Source organism: Rhamphochromis longiceps, linkage group LG12 (genome assembly GCF_057381845.1).
Source record: "Rhamphochromis longiceps isolate RC_006_pf linkage group LG12, R_longiceps_female_GT1.1, whole genome shotgun sequence".
Taxonomy (NCBI): Eukaryota; Metazoa; Chordata; class Actinopteri; order Cichliformes; family Cichlidae; genus Rhamphochromis; species Rhamphochromis longiceps.
In genome coordinates, this window is record NC_140568.1 from 24,333,613 (window position 1) to 24,361,415 (window position 27,803).

The window sequence follows — 27,803 nt, forward strand, 5'->3', positions numbered from 1 at the left end:
AAAGTCTTGAGGTCTTGTCTTTTTGCAGTGCTCTCCCTTCTCTTTGGAGAAGGTTAATGGGAAGTGATGGTCATGCGGTCTGTTGCTGCAGGCAAGTAAGCCTCGGGCCATCGCACTTTTGACTACCCTTTGTGTTTGTGTGTGTGTGTGTTCCTGGGTATGTGTAATTGACCAGTATATTGCCAATGTGGAATTTAAATCTCCTTTAGGGACAAAAGAGCTCACTAAAATGAGGAAAGCTGCAGTATATTTCACAAATTACAAAGTAGCTGCATAAACAAAGAGACCTCGCGAGTTCACGGGTCATGTAAGGACAGGCAATTTATTCACTAGCTGCTTCAGAAGCACGTGTTTGTGCAATATTTAACTACGGCCGAATACAAGTGTATCACAGCTATCATGTTAGGACATGATGTTACCAGAAGTGCTGGTAAAGTAAAGTTCTATGAAATTTAATGTATGCTGATACTGTGTGGAATCTAGTGTTGAGTTATATGGGTCAGACATCGTGCTCCTGGGGGCCAATTCCAGCCTGCAGCTGAGGGATTTGGCTGAGTCAGCATCTGTAGTTTACTCTCTGGGACCAGGATGCAGCACAGTGTTCCGCTGTGACTAGGCAACCAGCCTCAATGTTATGTGCACACATGCAACTGCTGTGCTTCTCTCTAATTTAAGTCCGGCTGTGTCCCACTTTTACCTCATGCAGTCAGGACATTGCAACTATATTTCATTGAGTAACTTGCACTAAGAAAACAAAACATCCTCCTCCCTTCTTCACTTGCTGCTGTTATAAGGCTACCCAGTATTCTTTTTTGTCTATTAATCCTGCTATTTGTGTTATTGGGATTTATATGAAGGTTTGAACGCTATTCTCACTGTCACACCTTACTGAGTTTGAACATCATCAAATGAGTAAAATCTATTTACATTTAAATATCAGGAGGTATTTAAATCATCTTTCAATTTTGTGTCCAACTTTAAACTCAGATTCAAAGAAATCCCTAAATATGTACAAATACTAATATGCAAATAGAACAGCTAAGCAGCTAAACAGCTAAACATTATACAGCGGATCAAATGAAGGTCATTGTCCTGTGGAAGCAAAGGCTTGAAAGGTGTTGACCAAGGATCACATATAGAGCTCAATTCTTAATGCTGCAGATGACAGGGGACTGAGTTGTTAGGGTGATGCAAATGGATATATTGTGTTCAGTAGTTTGCCGTGCCCACCATGTGATGAATAATAAAGTTTTATTCATTTTCTCCATCTCTCGTTCCATGCAATGAAACCTCAGACTGACTTCCCTTCATTTCTTCTTTATGATAGTATACGTGCAGGTGTCAGAGAAGTCCAAAATATGGGGACTGTTCAAAGCAGTGGTGATAGCTATTTCCTGGATATCAACAACATTGCTGTAAGGGCAGCCTGCATTTAAATCATCTTTTCTGTCAGTGCGCCCCAGGGTGGCTGTGGCTACGATGTAGCTTGCCATCACCAGTGTGTGAATGTGTGTGTGAATGGGTGGATGACTGGATATGTAAAGCGCTTTGGGGTCCTTAGGGACTAGTAAAGCGCTATATAAATACAGGCCATTTACCATTTACCATTATGAAGGCCTTCCATAAGGCAAGGTTAGAGGCTCAAGTCAAAAACCAAATTAAAACTGACTGAACAGACATACAGGCTCCCTGGAAACAGTGCATCATTATTCTAAACACAAATTAACAGCTTGACTGTATTAAAAATAAATATTGACGTAAGTGGTACAAAAATAACCTTGTAATGTGTTACTGGTCACAACAATGGTGGAATCTTCTCTGTATGCTTCTGATCAGATGGGGTCATAATATGGATATTATTTCCTTTAAAAGGTTACTGTGGATTCAAAGCCATTACTTAATTGCTCAGCTTGTGGCATTTGGAGTCACTGCTGGCTACCTCTATAATTACTCAATTCCAGCACTTCCAACCATTGCTCTTGTTCAGCTGTGATTTGAATAATTATACAATGAACCATTTCTGGACTCAGTGGAGTGCTTTGGATATTGTTAGGGGTCATTGTGATTATGAGGTAGTGAGTAATTGTGGGAGCTTTTGGAGTCAATTGGGGTTGATAGCAATGGCTGCCATTGGATATCTGTGTATATTGCTGAATCAACACATTGGTTATGAAATGTATGATAGAATTACTGGTTTATATTTCATGGCTACTCTTACACTTGTATACTTTTCTAATAAATCCACAAACAGCCTTTAAAACTCTAAACCTGAAAATGGATGATTATTTATTATTGAGTGCAAAGCAAATGAAAAACATGCTATATTATTAATATGTATACATTTATAGAATGATAATAATAATCTAAACAGCTTCAAAACTTAAAATATAGCCATAGCTGTATAGACGTATTTTTCAATTAAATCAATATGCGCAGTATTGTAAGTTTTATATTTTCCCTTTCAGTTGCAGGTTATCCAGTTAACCTATCAAAAAATACAAATACCCCTTCCACTTGGTGCTATTTGTCCAGCTGTGTCAATAAATGTGTGAAAAAGAATCTACTCTGTAATGTGTTTTACAGCATCCTGGACTGCAAGTTCTGTCTTGTTCTAGCTTAGCTATGGCCGAGCATTTCAAACAGGAGTGTGGTTGCCCCCCTCTGAGCCATCACAACAGCTTCACCATCAGCTGCAAAGCTAACAAAATGTGTGCTTAATATTTCTTGAGAGAGCCTTGATAGCGTGGGTTTCTAACTGTGGGATGTGAGACAGCATCCCCAGTGAATAGATGTATTTCAACAAGTTGAAATAAGAAGTTCCACAACTTTTGGCTTTTGTAGGAAATTCTGATGTAGATGATCAGGCGTATTGAGTGTGTTTGGAATTCATTAGGAATATTTCTGGGATTTTTTTTTTTGAGTCTCCAGTAAAATTTGACCCTCTTAATGCTTTTCATTTCTCTTTTATTTAGATAGCAGTAGTTTTGACACTGAAACTTGGGTGACTGATAGCTTAAAGAAAAGTTGGAAAGGAAGAGGATTGTATCTTACTCCCTGAATAGTGTCAAGGTTCAAGGTTCAAGGTTCTTTATTTGTCACATGCATAGTTATACAAGTATAACACACAGTGAAATGTAGCCTGACACGCTCCTCGACATGTGCAAAAATTGGGGGGGGGGGGGGGGGGGGGGGTGTAGAGGAAGAACATTATATATATATATATACATACATATAGTATATACACTGGGTGAATGTGCAGTAGTAGCAGCAAGCAGGTGAATTCTGTACATTAATATGAATAGACATCTGACTATTTTACAGGATAGACAATATAAACATATTTAAAATTAAAGGAATTTGAAATGTACATTGTGCCTTGGTTTAGAGTGTCTGGAAGAGAGTCCTGTCTCAGTCAATTATAGATGATGTGAGAGGGCGGGTGTGTGTGTTTAGGGCACGGATGGCTTGGGGATAGAAGCTCCTCTTGAGTCTCTCTGTCCTTGCCCGGAAGATGCGGAACCTTCTACCAGATTGCAGAAGTTGGAACAGTTTGTTGCCTGGATGGGACGGGTCCTTCAGTATTTGCGCTGCTCTAGTCCGGCATCTCCTGGTGTAGGTGTCCTGAAGCGGGGGGAGAGCAATCCTGCAGCAGCGTTCCGCTGTACGGATCACTCTCTGGAGAGCTTTTTGGTCCTTCACACAGCTGTTCCCAAACCACGATGTCATGTTCTGTGTGAGGATGCTCTCCACAGCGCCTGTATAGAAAATCCTGAGGATCTTTGGAGAGACCCTGAACTTCCTCAGTTGTCGTAGGTGATACAGACGCTGCCGAGCCTTTTTGGTCTGGACCTGAATGTGGGCAGCCCATGTCAGGTCTGAGGAGATGTGGACACCAAGATACTTGAAGGACTGCACCCTCTCCACTGGAGCTCCATTGATGATGATGGGCTTGTAGTCTCTGTGCTGACCCCTTCTGAAGTCCACCACCAGCTCCTTGGTCTTGCTGACGTTCAGCTGGAGGTGGTTGTCCTGGCACCACGATGCCAGATTCTTCACTTCATCCATGTAGGCCGCCTCATCGTTGTTGGAGATGGCACCCAACACCACTGTGTCGTCAGCAAACTTCACAATGGTGTTGGAGCCGTGGGTGGCCACACAGTCTGAAGTGTAGAGGGAGTAGAGCAGTGGCGAGAGGACACATCCCTGAGGTGCTCCTGTGTTGATGGTGATGCTGTTGGAGAAGCACCAGTGAGGAAGTCCAACACCCATGCACACAGACGGCTGTTAAGTCCCAGATCCCTCAGCTTTGTGAACAGTCTGCAGGGCACTATTGTGTTAAACGCTGAACTGTAATCAACAAACAGCATTCGCACATAGTTACCCTGTTTCTTGTCCACGTGGCTGAGAGTGGTGTGTAGGACGTGGGCGATGGCATCCTCTGTGGATCTGTTGGATCTGTAGGCGAACTGCAGCGGATCTGTGGTGTCTGGGATGGAGGAGATGATGTTCTTCAGCAGCCTCTCAAACACCTTCATTACTACCGAGGTCAGTGCAACTGGCCGGTAATCGTTCAGGGATGAGGGTTTGCTGTTCTTGGGCACAGGGATGATGGTGGATCTTTTGAAGCATGTGGGGACCACAGACTTCGCCAGGGACTCGTTGAAGATGTAAGTGAACACACCTGCTAGCTGGTCAGCACAGCAGCGCAGCAGACGGCCGGTGATGCCGTCTGGCCCCGCCGCTTTCCTTGTGTTCACTCTCCTCAGTGCCGCTCGGACGTCATGCTCCGCGATGCTGGTCACCGGTCTCTCGCTGATGACGTCACTGTCCTCGGTAGTCAGGCGGTAGATAGCATTAGCCGCCTGGCTAACCTCGAAACGGGCGTAGAACCAATTCAGCTCGTTGGTGAATGCAGAGTCGGCGTTGATCGGCGCAGTGTCCCTGGCTTTGTAGTCCGTAATGGTGCGTAGTCCGTGCCACATACTCCGTGTGTCGCCCTGGTGGAAGCGGGACTCCACACGTTCCCGGTACCGGCGTTTGGCATCTCTCACCGCGCGCCGCACGCCGTATGAGGCTGCTTTGTAGGCGCTCATATCGCCAGTGGCGAGACCCGTGTTGTAGGAGGCGGTCCTGGCGTTTACTGCAGTGAGGATCGATCTGTCCATCCACGGTTTCTGGTTTGGGAATGTGGTGACTCTCGCAGTGGGGATAATCTCCTCCGCTAGCATATTGACGAAGCATACTGCTACTTCCGTAAACTCGTTGATGTCGACTGCGCATGCTCTGAACATGTCCCAGTCTACGTCGTTGAGTGCGTCCTGTAGCGTAGCTTCTGATTGGGCAGTCCACCGTTTTACCTCCCTCTTATTGTCATCTTTATTGTTGTCGGATCATGAGAGCTGAAAGTCCATTCCTGAATTGAATACTTGTGTATTGACTGGTGTTGAAGATGCAGCACTAAAATGAACAAGCAGGGACATGTAGATCAGAGGAAGGGAAATCACAGCCTAAACCGACTCCGCTCATAATGGGTCAAAAACCTGAGAGTGAACCACTAAACATTGTGCATCCTGAATGGTTGCTATCTTGGGAAAGGGAGGAACCATATTTATAGCCAGGAGGAGACATGTACATTGATGCAGATGATGATGACAGCGCTAGCTAGATAACTACAGCAGATTTATTTTATGAGGGTTTAAGCATGATGTTGTGTATTTTGGCATTTACCTATGTTAATTTGTCCTCCCCTCACTGTGGGATTCACTAAGTGGTGAAGCTGAAAATGGTTATCGAAAGTAGCAGCCAGTGAAACATTTTAATTCAATTGTTGCTACTGTATTCCAAATGGACTTATACTATTGAACTTCTCTCACTGTACAAGTAAATACTTCCAGTGTAGGACACTAAAGAATACTAAAGGAAGAAACTCAACTGAAACACTGGACAACTCACTCCCTCTCAGTCCTGTATACATACTCAGTGAAAGGAGACCCCCTCCCCGCCTCCACTTTATATCTCTCCCAGTCGAGGAGTGTGCCTTATATCACAAAGTGATGAAGTGCTTTAAGACAACACCAAGCAGTAGCATTTCATTACATTTCATTTGCAACTGCTGCTCCATCAACGTGCCTTTATGGGCCCCATAACTCCTTTTTTGTGGCTTTACTATTGCATACTTTTGTTCATGTGTGTGTGCCAACAGCTCACATTTCAGAGGCTGTCCGCTTTTACAGTAACTCCTGATGACAATACTGTGGTGCACACATTACATATGTATTTTTTTCCAGCCCTCCCCACAGGAATAACAATTTGTTTCACCAAACATAAACACGATGCCATAATAAGTGCTCATTACCAGGCGACCAGATTCATTTTGACTGTAACAGGAGAAAATTCTTGAGAGATTTAACATGACAGCTCCTTTACAAGAATAAACATTTTACTCTGGCGCATTGCTGATTTTTTATTTTATTTGTAACTTCTGCTAGTTCTGTTTCATTTAACTACTGAATGGAAAAATTCACTTAAATTATATGCCTCACCTATGATGAGAAATGATAGTTTGTAAGCACTTCGGTTCATTTACTATGGCTAAAATTTGGACTAGTCTGACATCAGGTGATGTAGTGGCTCCATTAAAAGGTGACATCTATTTCCATAGTGGACACAGTATATACTGCACACAGTATGCATAAAATGATACAACTAATGTGAAAAACTGAACACAAGTAGGCCGGATATAGTCAGTGTTAAATGGTCTCAACAGACTTGGATGTACTTAGTAGATGTGAAATCAAAGAAAACTGCTCTTTCCTTTTGCACCCCCCTGTGTCTTTCTCTTCCTCCAAGCCCTTGGTAGTCCTCATCAGACAAGAGCAAGACACCACTGACTGTTAATGCTCTTCAATGGAGAATTTATTTTAGCTAGGATACAGTACATCATGCCAAAGGGAAGACTTCCTGACCCACAATCCGCTTTAGCCCAGACCAAGGGCACAGTGAGTTACGGCTCCCCAAAGCATGGTGTCACAGAGAAAAGCATGGGGTGGGAGAGGTCTGGGGAACAGCGAGGCACGTGGCAATTGATTTCTCCTTGGGGGAATCAAACACAGACACTGTCGCCACCTTATGATTCCTCTCTTCCACCTCTCTCTGCCCTCTATCGCTCTCTCTTTGTCCTCACTCTCAATCTATTTATTTATACACACTTTCTTTTTTGTCTCACTTCACTAAAGCCCACCTGCACGTCTCAGATCTGGAGGGGTCACTTCACAATACATTCTTCCATGAATCCACAGGACTGAGCTTTGTGACTCTGGCCTGACCTAGCCCTAATTAAACACAATTAGATAAATCCCATGGAGTCTGGTCTAATCCTCTGGTCTGTAGTGGGAGCAAGAGGGAGCACGAGCAAAAGAGATAGTTGAGGGAAAGAGGGAGACTTGGCAGGAGGAGGGACAACCCATCCCTGCAGAACAAAGCCAAGCCGAGAGTCTAATATATCAAACACATGGATTAGTGGTTAGCTGGGGGAACTGGGGCTGAGAGAGCCTGAGGTTTCCAGCTTCTTTGGAGGGTCTGCCTTGGCCTAGTGAAAAAACGGGAGCCCTGGTTAGTCTTATGGGAAGCCAAAATCCTTTTCTAAATGTCTAAATTAACAACTGTATGAGGATGAGAATGTGCCACAATTTCTTTCTTCAGGTTTAATTAAAAAAAGAAAAGAGGGGAAGTTTGGGGGGGGGGGGGCAATAGCCAATAAAAAGCAAGAGTAAAATAGTAGAAATATTGATACAGTTCTTCTTTCTTTGTAGGTATGCAACACACATAGCCTTTTTATTATTGTCTCTTTAACTCGTATTTTGAAATAGTATCCAAACACAGATGCCTTTGTGCAAGCCTTTCAATTCTGATACGGCTCAGTTATCCAGTACAACGTGTTATCAAAATTTTCACATGGAAAGTAACAGTTGTCCTGCTTCATACGATCATCTTCCCACCTCTCGTATTGTTTTACGAAGGCTGCAATATTTTCATAACCGTGGAAAGATAATCTTGCACTTGACTCCCAGTATTGAGTCATTTCAACAGACCCACTTTTTGGCCATGTATTATTCACGGGTATTCAAGCCCCACTCTGGCCCAGAGAGGAAGTGCTCTCTCCCAGTCTCCGTCACAGGATATCAGCCTCTAATTCATTATTCAACAAGCTGGAGCAGGGCCACTCAGTCTAACTCAGTGAGCTGCTGCTGCTTGGACAGGAGAGGATAATGTGGGAGCACATAGGCTGCTCTGAGGCCTCCAGTGAGTCCTTCCCTCTGCTCTCTTTTCTTTGCCTTTTCTTTTCTACAGGCTGGTTGGATGGATGGAGTTGTCTTCTATGTTTCTGATCTAGACACAGAATTTACACTGGGCGATGGCAAGCAATCAGAGCTGTTTACTGACCTGATCACGAGAACTATGATGCCATTAGTGACTCTGATGATAATGACGATGCAGCTGTGGCAGCTCCTGCTTAAAATGAGAACAATGATGGGATTGATAATGATAATACTAATGACAGTGATGTTAAGTAGTGAAAAAAAGATATACAATTTATATATAAGCAGTAAAACATTTTATTTTTACTGCTAAGTGTTGCTTCTTCTGCACCTGCAGTACTCATTTATCAGTGTGCAATTAGCAACAAATCTTTTTTGACAGGCATTTGCACCTGATGAACCGTATATGTACCTGAGGAAGAGGGAACTCCAAATACTTGTGCAAGGATAATGTAATACTGTACTCAGATATCATTATTTAACTAGAGCCTGTGCAAGAAGAGAGAAAATATAATAAGTTAATTTCGGACTTTGAGTTTTTTCATCAAACCTTGAAGTGAAACTACCAGGCAAATTCTGTCCATGTTATGGCACGAATTCAAGCTATAACAGCAATTCCAGACACAAAGTCCCTCTTTTGAGAATATTAACCTTGTTAAACAGTAACGCTACCCAATCTTACAGAGAGTTTTCTAAACACCGCTGTTCTCCTTTTTGTCCTCGTCTTTCAATATTAAACTACTTTCTCACTGTCATAAAAGTTCTCAGTGGAAAAGCAATATTGCAACGAATAGACAGTAGTCTGATAGATGTGTAAACAGTTAAAGTCACCAATTAAAAACATCAACATAAAAAAGAGTTTCCAAATATATAACTCTATAGTAGAGAAACGTGGCTAAGGGGTCACATTTGATCACTTGGAAGATGATGAATCAGTCTAAATCAGGTCAGTGCAATGGAGGACTTGGGAGGCAGACAGCAGGGAGTTTCTGGTTTTGGGTCAGCTAGCTGTGGACCAGTGGGGAAACAACTGACCGTCATCGATGTCCACCCTTCTATCCTGAGATTTTCCTGCCTTGGTTTGCTCCAGCCCCCAACCCCCCCCCCCCCCCCCCACACACACACACACACACACACACACACACCCACCATCATCACCTCAACTGCTATAGTGTAACCGCTGTTAGCTAAAGCCTTTAAACCCATTTTCAAGAGTTATGTTGGATGTAGAAGTAGCACATGTTTTTCTGAGCTGCAGTGCTATGAAGTATTTGCCCCCTTTCTTGATCCCTTATTTTTTGGGGATATTTGGCATAATTACATGTTTCAGCTCATCAACCAATTTTAATTGGGACAGATATAAGCAAGCAGATACAAAACTCAATGTATACATTTTTAAATGATGATTTCATTTATTAAGGAAAAAGGGATATCAAAACATACCTGTAAGTCCATCCATCCATTCGCTTCCGCTTATCCTTTTCAGGGTCGCGGGGGGCGCTGGAGCCTATCCCAGCTGTCATAGGGCGAAAAGCGGGGTACACCCTGGACAGGTCGCCAGTCTGTCGCAGGGCCAACACATAGGGACAGACAACCATTCACACTCACATTCACTCGCACATTCACACCTAGTGACAATTTGGATTAATCAATTAACCTATCCCCACAAGCCTGTACCTGTAAGTAATCCAAAAAACATCTTGATGATCCTCAAGACTTTTAGGGATGTATCATATTCTGCTTTGCTCCATCAGGACCTGGATGACTTTCCGGAAACATGAATTCTGCTCTCTATGAGAAAATCTATAGGGACAGCGTCCAGCCATCAGTTTGTGCTCCGAAGCTCAAGCACACACGTGGACAATGTTTCAAAACACACCCGTGTACCCTCAGGTATACCCTCAAAGTACACCTCTGAATTGCTCAAAAAAAGAAGGCTTTGGAGGGCCCTAGTCAAAATCTGGACTTAAATCTGATTTAGATGCTTTGGCATGAACGTAAACAGGCCATTCATGCTCAAAAACCCGCAATGTGGCAAAAAAGAGTTGGCCAAAATTTCTCCAGAGCAGTGTGAAAGACTCATTGCCAGTTATAGCAAACGCTTGTGTGACAAATATGCAGAAAATAATAAATCAGGAAGGGGGCAAAAAAGTGTATTTTTCTATATCACTGTAGCCTGCAAACATTGATGCAAAACCTTACCTGTGCCTTAGCAAGCCCACATATGACTGTGTGTCATGACATTATTCAAAAATTGAGAAAACCCACTATATCCCCTATGTTTTGTCAGATATAGAGCAAATTGCTTATGCTGGTAACTAAAAAACAGTTCAGTTCAATTAAAATGAGTTCAGTTCAACTCAAACACCAATTCACAGCAATATTAATCTCAGGACATGTTACACGGTAAGGCAGAAAACCATGGGCTATTCTCTCTTTGAGTAAGCATGGCAACGCTGGGGTGGGGGGGGGGGGGGGGGGGGGGTTAGCCCTACTTGCTAATTTTTCATGAATTCACACTCTACGCTATCGTTTTGGATGTTATATTATCACCTGAAGACTCATTAGCAATTTCTCCACTTAGTGTTCTGCCATATTTATGAAAGCAGGTGTGTGCAAAGTTTGCTCTTATAAACTTGGCAGTCTGATCAGTGATAATTCAGAAGTGATTGTGACAGATTTCTTGCTGCAGGTGTGTTGTTTACTTCATGCACTTTACTTATTATTTACCTTTACCACTGCTAACACTTCACATGAATTAGTGAAGGTGCGTTTTGCAAAAAGACAGAAAACCAGAGAGGAAACAAAGTGTTAGTTAAGGCCAAGCACTCAGGTCTCACATATCACTGTTAGAAACATGAAATCTATGACAAACTATCCAAAACCCTCCTGAAATAAAGCATCTTATCTTAGCCATGGTTAAAAATTTACTGGCACCTGTTGTAGGCACAACTCACGAACCTATTCGCAGATGCCAGCGAAGGAGGAGACAGGTATTGGCACACATGGTGGTTGTCAAAAAGAAAAGGACTTTCACCTGGTCCCAAAGAAATTTTAGCATTTTGTTTCTAAGTCACAGCAAAGGTCAGTTCCAACCTCCGAATGCCAATGGAGTTTGGATAGTGACAAAAATCCCGTGTGCCTTATGTATGAATTCTGGTTGTGCTTACTGACCTTGAAACAATTTTATGTCGTACACGGCGCTCGAAAATCTGTCACAAAATGTTCTAGTACGACTTTGCTAAGCTACGAAGCCGCACCGCTTGATGGATTGTCGGAGCATTACGGCTACCGTAGTCTGGAGCCTCGCGGATTAATACATACTGTGCTTTAACATAATATTACCGTATTGTGTGTGTATAACCTCTTCAGGTTTTGTGGATATTATACACGGTTATGCTGAGGATATGTCGGCCAGTTTCCACTGGAAATGCCTTTTGGTTAAACTGTCAGCAAGGAATTTGCATTTGCACTGTTAATTTTTTATATAGTTTTAATGCACATAAAAAACAGCTGCTTGTTTAAGTGAAAATAAATTGATGGAGATTTTTTTTGCACTGATAATGTTGTGGAGTTGTAAAGTATTTTGTTTCGCATCAGTTATATCATTATCGCAAATTTTCAAATGTATATCGTGATAAATATTTTTGGCCATATTGCCCTGCCCTAAATTCAAATATATAGAGAAAAGAAACGTTGAGTTACTATAGAGAAGGAGTGCAAAGGTTGCTTGGGTAGCTCACTGTGCTTGCCTGTATAGGTTTCTTGGGTTTTAAGGCCTTTCCACACCAGATGTGTTGCAGCTTTAAGGCAGGGATGACTCCTGGAGTTGCTTTCTCACTGTATCTGCTTTATTTCACAATCCGATCATAACAAAAACATACAGCAGCTCCTCTCCGACTCCTAGCCCTTTGCTGCGGTGGAAAAAGAACCACTCCAAAAACCCCTTCAAGGAACATATGTACAAAAGAGTTTTCCTAACACACCAATGGGGCGTTCAATGCCATCTGGTTAATATGAGTACTCTGGCAGAATAACAGTTCAAATGAAAAATATACCAGAACAAACAAGCAACCAAAAAAGAAGTGTGGGGTACCTTTGAACCAATGAACAAAGTATAACCATTTATACTTTTTAACATAACCCGGCCCCGTCGACCTTTGAACCAATGAACAAAGTATAACCATTTATACTTTTTAACATAACCCGGCCCCGTCGATATGTGTATCTCTCACACTCTCCCCCACTCGAGAAATGTCGTCCCGACATAAATGTACCTTATAATCGACAATCCATAGAGAACAATAGAATGGCATGGACTATGTACCAGGTTACATTACACCCTTTTTTTTTTTTTTAAGTTACCCAAACTACCGTGCACTGTAGTTGTGTATACTCCTGATATAATCAGTTCAGCTTTTTTTTTTTTTTTTTTTTTTTGTCCACAATTCAATCTATCAAATTACCATGCTATTTGTACTCTCCTGTAAAGGCATTAACTTTGTCCACATCTCATCTGAACACTAAGCATCTTCCCTTTACTCATACACATGTTCGGCCTGCAATCCATGTGTCACAATATTTCAATCAACATAGGTACATTTGTTACAATCTGAAATAGTGGTACCAAGTGTAAACATTATATCTTCCCCTTTTACCAAGGTCGCCAGTAACCTTGAATATTCACACATTTGGTGGCCACTATTCTTTCTTCAAGACTTGGTTGTCCAAGTTTACTATAGGTCAAAGTCTGTGGTCTCCTCCTTTCTCTCTTTGGGTATGGACTTGGCTGGTCTGTTTCCAAAGCCTTTTCGACATCAGAGCTGCTGTCCACCTCCCCTGCCCCCACAATAGCCACATCCTCTGGTTCCCTATTGTCCATTTTCTCCTCATCAGCTTGGCTGGGGTCCCCCTGGCCATCTCCTGACATGTGAGGAAGCTCATCTGGCTCACCCCCGTCCCTTAGTGGCATAAACTCTGCCGCTGTGGGGTCCAATGTAGGTGAACACTGAGGCTCAGGATAAGGCCAGGTGAAAACCGCATCAGAAAACTCATCTGTGTCCTCCTCCTCCTCACTCCCCACTTGTGTCGGAGTCATGCATGTTTGTTTCCGTTTGTTATAATGTCTTTTCCTTGTTTTAGTACTAGTTACAGTTGCCTCCTTATCTGCTGGGAGCGGAAGAAAATCGCAAGGCAACAACATATTCCTGTGCAAAATCCTTGTCCTGCCTTTACCATTCTCTGGCTCTAACTCAAACACAGGACTGTCCTCTCCCTTTTGTCTTTTAATGATGTAGATGTTGTCTTCCCAATAGGAGCGGATTTTACCTGGCCCACCCCTCTCCACAACATTTCTAACAAGGACACGACTCCCTATTTGAAGTGGTGGACCATGCACACTTTTGTTGTACTGCCTTTTACCTCGGTCAGCTGACTTAGCTGCATTTTTGGAGGCGACAGTGTAAGCTTCAGCCATTCTCCTTCTCCATCTGTCCACATAGTCCTGGTAGGAGCCTGAACTGTCCTCCTGCTCAATGCCAAAGAGAAGGTCAACTGGTAACCGTGGTGACCTACCAAACATTAGGAGAAAAGGAGGGTAGCCAGTGGCCTCATTAACAGTACAATTGTAGGCATGTACAACTTTATGGAGGTGGCTTTTCCAGTCTCTTTTCTGTTCCTCTGTTAGTGTTCTTAACATCGAGAGCAAGGTCCTGTTGAATCTTTCGGTCTGCCCATTTCCTTGTGGGTGATAAGGAGTAGTGTGTGACCCTTTAACACCAGCCAGTTCTTTTAAATGGTGCAATAGTCTATTCTCAAACTCTCGCCCCAAATCGTGGTGTAGTTTTTCTGGAAAACCAAACCTGAGACAATAATCATTGAATAGTTTTTCTGCTACAGTCTTAGCTGTCTTATTTGTAGTTGCGTAGGCCTGAGCGAAGCGGGTGTAGTGGTCCATAACTACAAGTATGTATTCACACCCCCCCTTGCATTGCTCCAGGTGCAAAAAGTCAACTGAAACCAACTGAAATGGATGAGTGGTCTCTATGCTCAACATAGGTGCCCGTGCCTGTCTGTTTGGCTTCCTCTGTTTGAGACACTCACAAACATTACTGACAAAGTGTTCAATGTCTCTTTGCATCTTAGGCCAGAAGAAACGATCCCTAATTAAATTTAGGGTCCTTTCTGATCCCAAGTGGCCCATCTGTTGGTGTAGTTCTTTGAGCACTAGTGGGTGGTAAACTGAGGGGAGAACTAGTTGTTTTTTGTGTCGAGTCTCTCTGAACATAGTTCCATCCTCTCTGATTTTCAGTTTGCTCCACTCTCTAGCCAATGCTTTAAACTCAGTGCTCTCAGTCTTAATTTCCTGTGTGGTGGGCCTTTTGTTTTGCACTACAGACTCGTACATTTTACCTATCACGGGGTCTTGCCGCTGTGCTGCACAGATTTCCTCTCTCGGTATTGGCTGAATCATGTCCAGCAGTTCCTCTGCTTGTGTTTGATGCTGAAGGGTGTGGAAGGAGACAGCGTTAAACATTAGAGCTTCTGTTTGCTGCACTAATATGCCCTGCTGTGAGGCTACAACCACGTCCTGGCTAACCGTCTGTGTACAGCAGTTCATATAGTCCTCAAAATCGAGGGGCATCCTGGATAAAAAATCTGCATCTGCATTTGTTTTTCCTGGCCTGTATTTTATCGTAAAGTTGAAATCTGCGAGCTCAGCCACCCAACGCTGACCTGATGCATTCAACTTTGCTGTCGTTAACACATAGGTGAGTGGATTATTATCTGTATAAACCACAAACGATGGCGCATGCAGCAAATAATCTCTGAAGCGCTCACAGACAGCCCATTTGAGAGCTAAAAACTCCAGTTTGCCAGCATGCATATGGTAATTTTTTTCTGGCGGCGTTAACGTTCTAGATCCATAAGCTATGACTCTTAACTTGCCATTACTGCGCTGGTAGAGCACTGCTCCTAACCCTGCTTGAGAAGCATCAGTATGAAGCACAAATGGTTGGTCTAGATCAGGGTAGCCTAGGATCGGAGGACTGGCCAGTTTATTGACTAAGTAAGACAAAACCTGATGGTGTGACTCTGTCCATTTCACAGGGGCTGATGAAGGCAACTGTCCTTTAGCCTGTTTGTTTTTCTCCTTCCTTCTCTTGTTCTGTGTTTTTAAGTCCTGTGGGCTACTTTTAGCATTTGTTTGGGCTGCTAGCAGTTCATACAAAGGTTTGGCGATACGTGAAAAGTCCTGTATATAGGCTCTATAATAAGATAGGAAGCCCAAAATCTGTCTCACTTCCCCCACTGTACTAGGGTGTTTCTCTTTAAGTGACATCACGGAGGCGACTTCTGCTGGATCCATACTATGGCCATCTTTTGACACCACTCTACCCAAAAACCTGACCTTAGGCTTGAACAGTTCACATTTCTTAGCAGTAAGTTTGACCCCATGTCTCTGATACCTTTCTAGCACGGCTCTTACATGCTCAACATGGTCCTCAAAAGATTTACTGTGGACCAAATTGTCATCAAGGTACGGTAGACAGATATCATCACGCAGACCCCAAAGACACTCCTCCATGCTCCTCTGGAACTCTGCTGGGGCGGAGCTGAGTCCAAATGGGATTCTAACCCACTGGTATAAACCCCAGGGGGTGATGAATGCAGTGAGTGGCTGACTGTCTTCGTCTAGGAATCCTTGATGATAAGCCTTTCCCTGGTCTAGTACTGTAAACCAGGAGCTACCAGTGAGGCTGTCCAACATGTCCTGTATCCTGGGAATAGGATGTCTGTCAGGCACCGATTTGCGATTAAGTTCTCGATAATCCACACAAAGTCTGAGGTCACCGGACTTTTTCCTAACACAGACTATCGGTGACGAATAAGGCGACTTGGATTTTGTAACCCACCCCCTATTGATCAAGTCTTGCAGGTAAGCTTTTACTTCCTGATGCAGAGGTTTAGGCACACTGTTGTAAGTCTTTTGAACTGGTGTTTGGTCGTTGAGGGTGATGTGCATCCGAAGGCTAGGAATGCAGCCTACATCATTTTCGTCTTTTGCAAAAGCTTTGCATTCCTCCCTAAGCATCATCCTCACCGCCGACTGTTGGCCACTCGTTAGATGGTCTAGAACTACAGGGGGATCCCAAACACCACTTGTCTCACCTGTGGGGGCTAATGGGACTTCGACACCTGCATCGTCTGCTGTTTTAGTTGTTGGAGTTTCTACAGGTTTTAGGGCAGCTGGGTATATTGCTTTTACGCCCTCAATGTGCCCCAGGACCACACGCGGATCTACAGTAATATTATGGCATGTGGTATTTGTGACAGATACTGGGACCATGGCTGAGTTGCCCCTTTTTACTTTAAACAATACTTCCTGCAAATGAAGCCCCTCAGGCAGGCTGGGGTTCAGAACAGGACAAAATAACATTACAGTGTCCTCGTCAGCCTGTATGCGTGTGCGACAGCGAATGGTAGTAGCTTCACTAGGGCCTAAAACAACTTTACTCCGCCCTGTCTTGACTTGGATCTCTTCCGCAGCTGTTCGATGTGTCTCTATCAACTGGATAAAAGTCTTAGCAGATCCGACGTCAATACCAAAAGCACTACTCACAATATTTGCAGCACAGTCACTGTTTTTAACACCCTGTTGTTTAAGTTGCTCGTTGATGATTTCTTCTATAACATTGTATCCAATAATGGGATCCTGAGCTACATTTGGGTCACTAGAGACCAATACGGGCACTAGGAGACTCGAGCTGGTCGTCTCCACCCCCGTCAGTCTAAACTCTACAGGGACCCACCCCATAAATGGTATCTCTGTCTGATTAGCTGCGAGCCCATTTAATGGTTCTGAACCTAAGAGTTCATCTATCCCCCTGATAGTGGTGTGAGGTAAGTGCTCGACTCTCCAGTTCTCATTTATTACGGTAGCCTGTGCACCCGTGTCCCACAATGCGGTGACTGGTACATTGTCAAAGGTGCATCTCACCATTTTTCGTCTACCAATCAGCTTCACTAATTTTTGTCCTTGCTTATCTGATAGAAGGTCAGAATATCCCATGTATGACAACCACCCCTTTTTCTCTCTTTCCCTCAAATGTTGTTCAACTAGCCTCACCGCTTTACATACATGTTTGTGATGGTGCCAGTGTTGTCCCTGACAGGCTTTAGAACAGTAACTGACAGATGAGCAGCCTGCACACCTCTGGAGTGGGGTGCTGACCGACTCTCTCTGGTGGCAGCAACCACAGCGGCGGGACTCCTGATGTGGCGGTGGGGTCACTGCTGGTCCCGTGGCAGTGGCCCTCTGGCGTTTCCCTGCAGCTGAAGTGGAGCTCGGCATCCTCTGGAGATGTGGCCAGGCTGGCCACACTTAAAGCAGTGGGTGCAGTTGTCTCCCTCTCCGTTGCTCTGGCAGGTCCTGCAGCCTTTCTTCCTCCAGGTACCCGCGGCAGCATCTGATGTCCTCTTTGTAGTCTGCGACTTGCCAGCGTTCAGGGAAGCAAGAACCATCTGCCTCACCTCTGCAACCTCGTTCCTCAGCTCTTTCACCAGGTCGTGCATTTCGGGTGGAGGATGATTTTTCTTGTCTTCCTTGGTGGCGGGGATCTGTGAGCTGCTGCGTGGTTCATCCCTAGTATGTAGCTCATTGATTCTTGGTGGTTTTGTATTGTTCCTCTTTAACTTGTTCAGTCTTTCTGTCTCGAGATTGGCAGCTTCATTTAGTTTCTCAATCAGCATTTCATCAGTCACATCTGGGTTGTCAAGAAGGGCTTTAATCTGGAACTTTATGTTGTCATTTTGCAGCCCAGTACCCACTGATCTCAAAAACTTCCTTTTTACCAGGTCCCGACTGTAGTGTTCTGCTTCTTTGTCCTTGGATGCGTACAGGAGGCGATCTTTAAGCTCAATGGCTCTGAATAAAAAGTCTTGAGCTGACTCTTTTGGATCTTGGGAAATATTTATCAGTTTTTGGTACAAATCAGATGTGTCATCTTCTCGGTAATGTCCTTTTAATATTGTCTTTAACTGTGTGAGTGTCAAATCAGTCTTTATTTCAAGCATATCACGCAGTTTGAGACCTGGATTGATGGCTCTTATCACTGCTTCAATAACTTCTGACTCACTGTGGCCTTTGCGGAGTCCATTTTCCATCTGATGCAGCAGGTTGGTATAGGACAGCCGATCGCGCTGCCCTCCCTCACCTATTTGGCCACAGATGCGAAACTCCCTGCGAATTGTCACCTCTGGTACTTTAGAAGACAGCAGGTTCGGGGCAGCGTCCGCCATCTTGAGTTTCTGCCCTATCGCTCTAATTTCTTCCTGCAGCTCGTCATACTTGTCTCTTGCGTCTGAAGGGCGGGAAAAATCACTCTCGGCCGTATTGTCTTTAGCTTTATATTCGCCCAAAAACGATAAAAGTTCTTTCACAAACTGTACAGCATCGTCTGGTGTATAACTGTTTTCCACCTCGTCCAGTTTATGTTCTATAACTTTCATCAGTTGGCGTCTGGAAGTGTCTTTTGTAGGCTCATTTAGCGGTGTAGCAAAGCCTTTCACCTTATAACCCACTTCTATGAGCTGATCACGACTTAGCTGGCAGAGTGTGGCGGTGATCTTATCTCGTCGGGCTTCTATCTCCATTGTGGGTACTCACAAGCTTGTCTTTAGTCCGTCAGATTTCAGGTCCGGTGCTTGGAGAAAGGTTTTTCTTCAGCCGTGCGGTAGCGCTAACGTTAGCCGCTAATGGCGCTAACCAGGCTTCTGCTTCACTCTCGTGCGGGAAGTTCTTCAAACCTTCCTCCTGGCTGGCTCGCCATGATATGTTGCAGCTTTAAGGCAGGGATGACTCCTGGAGTTGCTTTCTCACTGTATCTGCTTTATTTCACAATCCGATCATAACAAAAACATACAGCAGCTCCTCTCCGACTCCTAGCCCTTTGCTGCGGTGGAAAAAGAACCACTCCAAAAACCCCTTCAAGGAACATATGTACAAAAGAGTTTTCCTAACACACCAATGGGGCGTTCAATGCCATCTGGTTAATATGAGTACTCTGGCAGAATAACAGTTCAAATGAAAAATATACCAGAACAAACAAGCAACCAAAAAAGAAGTGTGGGGTACCTTTGAACCAATGAACAAAGTATAACCATTTATACTTTTTAACATAACCCGGCCCCGTCGATATGTGTATCTCTCACAGATGCGTAAAATATTTAGCACATAAAAAAACCAAATTTTTTTGTACTCACTAATTCTTAAAGCGGTAGTTCAAACTGGCCTAGAAAACAAATTTGTGTGTATTTTTTCAGATCATGCAAAATCTTTCAGATTTTTTTTCAATAAACAGTGAAAATATAATGATATAGAAATAGTAAAATGATATTTGACCTCAGACACAAAACTGCTCCAGGTCAGTCTTCTCAAAATAATTTCTCTACCTCCTCAGATGTTGTCCCAACTTTGCCAACAAGTGCTCACATGATCACGCTTCATTATGGTTTAACCTGTCAAGGACAAAAAAGTTAAAAAAAAAAATCTGTATCAAGCATTGTAGTCATAGATTTCCTACGTTTTCAGAGTGTGGCATGACGGCTTAGTGGTGCAGTGGTTAGCGCTGTTGTCCTTGCAGCAAGAAAGTCCTGAATTTGAATCCACCAACTGGCCGGGGCCTTTCAGCATGGAGTTTTCATGATTGTGTTTGTGGGTTCTCTCCAGGTACTCATGCTTCCTCCCACAGTTATGCGGTTAGATTCATTGATGGCTCTAAATTGCCCAGGTGAATACAAGTGCATATGGTGGTCTGTGTTATGCCTGCAATAGTCTGGTGAACTGGCCAGAGAGGGTGTACCCCGCCTCTCACCCTATGACAGCTGGGATATGCTATGAATCAGAGCAAACTGCTGGCGTCTCAGCTCAAGTCATTGTTAACCGCAGACAGACGGACCATAAAATGGAGACAGCTACAATTTCATTTAAGCACGAAACAAGTAAGCTTTTAACAACAATAGCCAACTGATAACACAGTTATTTTTGACTGAAACGTCGTATGTTCCTCTTAAAGCTCCATATCGAGAAAAGTCTAAAATCAAGTTGCCAAACTGCCTACCTTACCAGCTTTATTTGATCAGCAACAAAAGCATGTTTGGTTTGGTTTTTCTTTTTTCACTACCTAGAGAATCTTAAAAGATTTGTCACATATATCTTATAGTTTGGGTACTTTTTCCTTTTTTCATGTATTCATTTATTTACAGTATTATTTTATTGTTTGTATTGTTAAAACCTTTAATGAACAATGTCTTATCATTGAATTTTAATTTTTGTCATTTTTAGTATTTAGTATTTTAACATTGAAAGTAAAAAGTAAAAGATGTGTGTAATATCATCTGGAGGGTTTGTATGTAGTTACATTAAAGGAGCAGATTATTTCCTGTGTTTGATATAAAGACCAACAGCACTCTAAGTCTGAGCTAGGAATGTATAGGTGATTAAAGCATAAGAATAAACACATAAACTATAAACTTGTTTTTATTCCTGTTTAAAGCGACTACAGTGTGTTAATTTTGAACAAAGTCATGCTACGTACTTATTTCACTACGGAGAAATAATCACTTCTTTACTCTAGCCTAATACAGTTGTTTCATCCAACTCAAACAAAAGGCTTCAGCAATCTTTTAAACTTTTTATTTTGAAATAAAAAAGACAGCATATTAATACAACCAACTCAGTTTTGTTCTGTATTGCAACAGGCAAATGGTAGATGGGTACTAGTAGAAAGGTTGACATTATAATTGTAGTTCTTTCACAAGTGTCCCTGAGTATCTAAAACACAGGTGCAGTTGGGGGGGGGGGGGCAGGTACCAGATGTGTCCCAACCACAGCCCATGGCTGCACAGATAGGGAGAGACACCTCCACTTGCCTCTCATTCATGCCTCATTAACTCCCACTGTACACCGGACATCTGCTTTGATTTGCGTGTGAGCATGTTTTGTAATTAGCTCTCTCATGTTGCACTTATTTGCAGAGTATTTCATGCATTTCTTCTGCAAGCCATCAATGAACATAAGCAAATGATACGGAATTGACTAAATAACTCGTTGGGGTGATTAAATATATAGACAAATGAAATGTAATGATCCAAGACAATGGTTCTTCTAATAACAGTTAGGCAGAGATTCAGCTGTGTGAATCATGTCATGTGTAAATTATGTTATGTTGCAATATGTTTTTCACTCCACAAAAGATACATTATGGTTCAAATCCGACAGCCTCAACCTAACCTAACCTCAACATAAGCCTAACAAGTTCTATAATGCTTTTGCCAATAGTGACAGTGCAGACTTTGTAGATCTCTGCACTGTTATAATGTCAACCTTTCTACTAGTACCCATCTACTCTGCACAAAGACTTTGTAGATATGTTTATTTTGCATTTTTGCAATATGCAACATATGTATGACATGCGTCATGCAATGACTTACTAATAAAAGTGATTGTCAGTTTGCTTAATGGCGTATAAATTGCATTGTTCAATTAAATTAAGAAGTAGTCATTTTATGAGAAAGTTATAGCAGCTTGTCTGTTTTTTCCTATTCTATCCTATTTTATATCATCCTGATGTTTAAGTTAATCAGCGTTTTCAAATAATACGATGAGTCCTTTTATAATCCTGGTTATCTCATCAAGACAGACGGATCATTCGTAGCTGATTTGAAAACTCAGAACAAGACAGGGTCTAGTGATTTTTTTTAGTGATTTTATGACCATTCACATTACTGAGAATTACTGTTGTTGTCATCGTTACACCAAACCAAGAGCCACTGAGACGCTTATTTTGTTTGTAACAAGAATCTTCACTTTTCAGTTGCTCCCTTCACAGGTTACCACAACAGATCATCAGCCTTTATCTCATCCTGCATATTCACTGCACAAGTCCAAGCTGTCTCTACCTTGCCTCTCTAACTTTGTTTCCAAACTTCTGATATACTCATTTCTAATTCTGTCCTTCCTGGTCACTCCCAATGAAAATCTGAGCATCTTCAACTCTACCACCTCCAGCTCCTCAACATCCTCTATTTTTGTCAAGACTACTGTCTCCAAACCATGCATCATAGCAGGTATTTGTAACAGGACTCTTGTATTAGCACAAGCTACTTTCTATGATATGTTCACAGCACTTTTTACCATTCACACATCCAGGTTGTATGTATAAAAATAGGAGAAAAGAAAGCTACATTTGCAATAATCTTGCTCAATGACGTAGGCAAAAAACAAAACAAAAAAAATCATTGCAGCCCACTTAAAATCTACTTTTACAGTTTATTTCAGTAACAATAACAATCCTACACTCAAATGAAAAACCACATTTGAACTAACATTAAACTAAATTAAACTTACCCCCCAAAAAAATCTAAGCCAAAAGAGAATTAGGATATACATATACATATATATGTATATATATTTATATATACTTGAGCACTGAATAACCCCTTTCAGCTGAATTCTAGTTAATTTTATTCATTTATTATTTTATTTATTTTGTTTGGCATGGGTCTATACAGTTTTGTTAGGTGTACAGAGCACATGACCATGATGCATTACCTTACATTGCTGTCTCAATACCTTAATTTTGTACAATATACAAGCCGTACAGTTTCTTTAATTCTCTCCTGTTTATTTCTTTAAAAGCTTACCACCAAGAAGTACTGCTCAAACATATAAAAAATTCAATGATGTCATGTCACCACCAAAAAGCTTTGGTGCAGATTTGCTGTAAACTTTGTAAATCTTCCTTGTACGCATTAAATAATCAATGCTCTGATATTCCTACAAACAGCATGTTCAATTAAGTGAAAATAGACTGTGAAATCATAAGTATTTGGTCTTTTTCAAACACACGATAATTAGATACTTCAGCCATACATTAATAAATTGTTTACTTGCCTTAGCAGGTTCCTTATTGCGCTAATAGGGCATGACAGATTTTGCTTGTTAATAATTCTGCCTGTTGCCTGCTAGAGATGATGGATGGGGTGCAAACAGCTGTGGTATCAACATGCATTTCATGTAAAACAGGGACATGAAGACATGTGGTGTGTGCAAGTGTGTGTGTGTGTGTGTGTATGCGCGCGTGTGTTTGTGTTTGCACTATGCGTTGTTTGGCACATTTTCACGGAGGGGTGTGTGTTATCCTTGTCTTTTGGAGTCAGACCCGAGGCTATGTCTAATTGGAGTCTTCACACTTTCAGGCTTGACTCACACTGACACGCTCGACCTTGGCTCTCCTCCCTTTGCCATGAAAAGGGAAAACAGTGACACAGAAACATGCCTTCTTCTTTGCTTAGAAGAGAAAGTTTGCTGCTACTTATTTCGTTTTTGTTTTATCCTTCTTTTTTCGTTTCTTCTGCTCTTGTTGCTTGCTTTAAGAGAATGCTAGAGTCTTTCTTCCATCTGAGGAGTTGAACTTTTCAACCACAGAAACATGATCTCAGGGACACGTCGGAAGGTCATAACTGTCTCACAGCACCGTACTGCTACCGGACAGATCATCTTTACTCCATATACGCACATTGCCTGTGAATATATTTCTGTAGCACAAAAAACATACATCCAAAGCTTTACAAGGCGTGGATTTTACAATATTGCAAGGCCTTATAGGGTCAAACACTTCGATTTCTCGGAACTCAGCCATCAATATACCTCTCACCATACGTTTCAATGCTCGGTCCCTCAGGTCTTACTCCACTTTTAGCATCCAAGGGCCCATTTATGGGCTTGATTTTCCCTTCCCATCAGGCAGCATTGATCAAACAGCACACTTAGGGTTTTTCAAGGTGGACATTACTACTGATGGCAACCAGTATTTGCAACTACAGTGTAAAAACTATGGCCATTATTCACCTGATTGGCCTCTCCTCCATCTCTCAGTGGTAGGCATTTCATGATTCGGAAAGGTATTTATATCCCCGCAGGACCAAATCCCCCTCACAGTGTCAGCAGTGAAGTGCATGCTTTTTGGTGGTATCAATTTAGTTATTTAGTCATGAGGAAGGACAGGGGGGTGGGTAGATGATTGTAATGATGTGTTAAAGCTTCAGCTTGGAAATACACTTTACGGACTGAGTTGTCTGTCCACCTGCCAAGTGTTTCTTTCCATTTCAATTGTTACCTTTTAAATTTGATTATAATTAAACAATGTTTTGACAAAGAGATGGCTTAGATAATACACATTAAAAAAATCATACTGTAACATTTTCTTGGGAGCACCAGCCATAGTAATGAGATAATGTAAGGGATTTCTGTTAGTAGTGACACAGGTCTCCTATTTTTATGCATTTCACTTAAATGGCCACAATACTATTAGTGAGAAAATCAAGCTATTGTTATTAACTGAAGCCTGCTAATAGCTGAATACTACCAAACACTTGGTTCATGTGTCATACGCAAATGTGGCTTTGTAATGTTCATCAGTGCTAATTATCTACCAACACAACATCTCCAATTTCAGCAGGAAGAAATGCTGAACTGCGCATTGATGTTTTTGCACTGATGATGTAATTGTGTTGGTAATTTCACTGATTGGAGTGATCAAATAGCTGATATTGGCCTTTTCGGAAAGTATGTTGTTACCAAGGACACGTTGATTTTGAAATCCCTCTTCTCAGCAGTGGCAGCGAGTCTGGTTTGGAGGAAGAAAACACATTCCCTTGCGCCCCATGCCACACTCTTACAGTTGTCCCATTGGGCATACACACACTTTGTCTGCGTGGGCAGATGCATTCTGTAAATAAAGGAGCAACATGCACATGTATAAATCTTGAGATTTTAAACATAGAATCAGTAGTGAAAGTAATAACAGGAAAAACAATGGTGTGTTTCTCTTGTGGCCCCCAGGCCGGCAGCTTAACATCACACTGGAAGGATTCATGTGTGAAAGAGATTGACAGGCGAGCATCTTCAAACCAGTGGTTGCCTCCTCGAGCAATTCACATGCATACAGCATGTGATGTGCACCTCGTATAATCTACAGCACACTTGTAGAGAAAGATGAAAGGTTTACATTGTGTACATGCAGAAAATCCTCCCTTCTCTCTTCTCCATGCATTCTTCCTTTGGTAGTTATTTTACTCCGTGTGTGTGTTTTAAAGAAGCAGGCTGTAGTGGATGAGAGGGCCACATTATAGCTAGTGGGTGTTGCTGTCCGCTGCAAAGGGTCACACTTACCCCTTGTGTGCACTAGTGAGTGAGACACTCATTAGCTCCAAATGTAGAAGTTGTATTAGCCGATGGACGTATGTTCAGTTGGAAGTGGGATAAAAGGATGACAGAGGGGTACAACTCAGACCATTGCTCTCTCATGTTTTCTTACAGGGTGTAGAATTCATTTCAAGCAGACAGCCCCAGTGTCTCCCTAAACATGTCCATGTAACCAGGATTTGGCATAATAGACCTACCTCATTTGTTTCCTGAGCTTACAGTGACACAGTTCACCGTGACCTCAGCCTTGACAACACGTGTCGGTACAAAGAACTGTCCTTTTTAGTGGGGGTGCTTTTGAAGGGTGCCCAATCTTTTCAGAGGACGGCGTGACACACATTAACACTGTATTTCTCTTTAATTGGTAATGAACTTGTCTGCGTTCACAGAAAGCTGTTTAGATTTCAGGGCATGTGTAGAATGACCAGTGTTTGTAGTAAGCATGCCTTTACCTCCCAGAAGACAGCGATAACCAGGGTGTAGGGTTAATTATCTGTCTTACTGACCTACACACACACACACACACACACACACACACACACACACACACAAAGAAATACATGCACAGACACAAACACAGAACAAGATATAAGAAATGTAAAGTATTTGAATAACAAGTACACACACATTTGTATTGCGCTGTCGTGTGCTGCCAGAAGAGCTTCAGTGCACCTTGACACTTATTTTCCAAGCTGCTGTTGTAACGAGTTTTAATTATTTTATTTTCACATTTCTCCGTGTATATTGATTAATACATGCAAGTGGATGTGTGCAGCACGTACGTGTTCACAGGGCAGAGCCTTTTCCAGGTATGCAGCAGGGTCCGTAGACCACACCTGCGAAGCTCACAATTATTATGGCTTGTGCATACCAAACAGGTGCCAGTAAAGACTGTTGAGCCAAGATCGCTTCTTGTTCCATCATTTCATCTCTAACACACGACACAGAGAAACACACACGTGCACCGGTTACACTAGAACTCTTGAAACGCTTTCACCTGAAAGATATTCCCTCTGTGGTGCTTTGATGAGAGTGGCAGCGAGAAATGATTTGTCAAAATCTTCCAAAAGTGCACTATCGAGTTGAGAGCTGGTGACAGGGAAGACCATAGTATGAGTCACATAAAATTTTCACGTAATTCCTCCTATGGCCAAGGTAATGTCATTCCAAAAGTGATCAATCTCATCAGCACAGAAATGTATGCCACAACATAAATCACTGAGCGCAACATTGTATTGAGCATAAACGAGCCACCGGATCCCCTCACTGTAGGGGTCAAGGGTTCAAGTATAAACATAAACACAGTTATGTATAATAGTGCGCATTATAATATTAGAGGAAGAATGCTACTTTGCTACAAGGCCATTACCACATCTACTTATGAATGTGACATTTTAAGTGTCAAAGCCACATTTGTTCACCCACATCAGGCTCCACACAAGGGAATTAAAGGGTAGTGATGTTCCGCAGTCCCACAGAAAAGCCTTTTTTCATTTCCTCTGAAAATTGTGAAAATTGAGTTAACAATGTCTCATTACATTTCCGACTAAAGCAAGGGACCTTTGGGGTCTGATCCACAGATGAGGATGAGTACTCTTGTTCTGTCGTGTCTTACAGAGATGAACAGAGAAAAGGTCCTTAAGAATATCTTTCTCGCACTTGGACAGGAGGCGCAATTATGCCTGCCATGATTTCAGCAGAGACGCACAGATAACCGTCATGTTGAGTGGGTTTGCAGGATGTGGGCGGCGTGCCAAGGGAAGGTCAGAGTGCCCATCTTGTATCCAGATTTGTCGGCTCTGCTCCTACATGTGTTTTGTCAGTGCTGTACAGTCTGGACAAATCCTGAAATAAGAGTGCTGATTGCCATGATTGCTGCACAGACATACACATAGTGTATATTTCTCAGGAGATACGAGGGGATATTTTCTTTTGTTTTTGAATTAGGTTCAATTTTTTTTTTTGCATCAAGGAAATCTAAATAAGTTTGAGTGAGAAAAATATATGCAGTTTAAGTAATATTTAATTTAAAACAACAGCATTACAGGCCGGCTTTCTTTAGTAAAACACGCCAACAGAGAAATCTTAACTACTCTATCGCTATGCTAACAAATAGTACATAACACACTTTGTATTCAAAGCTTTACACAATCAGTCTGTGGGTCTGTTCATTATTCATATAGAGTAGGGCACTAAACACACCATGAAAGTGGGTG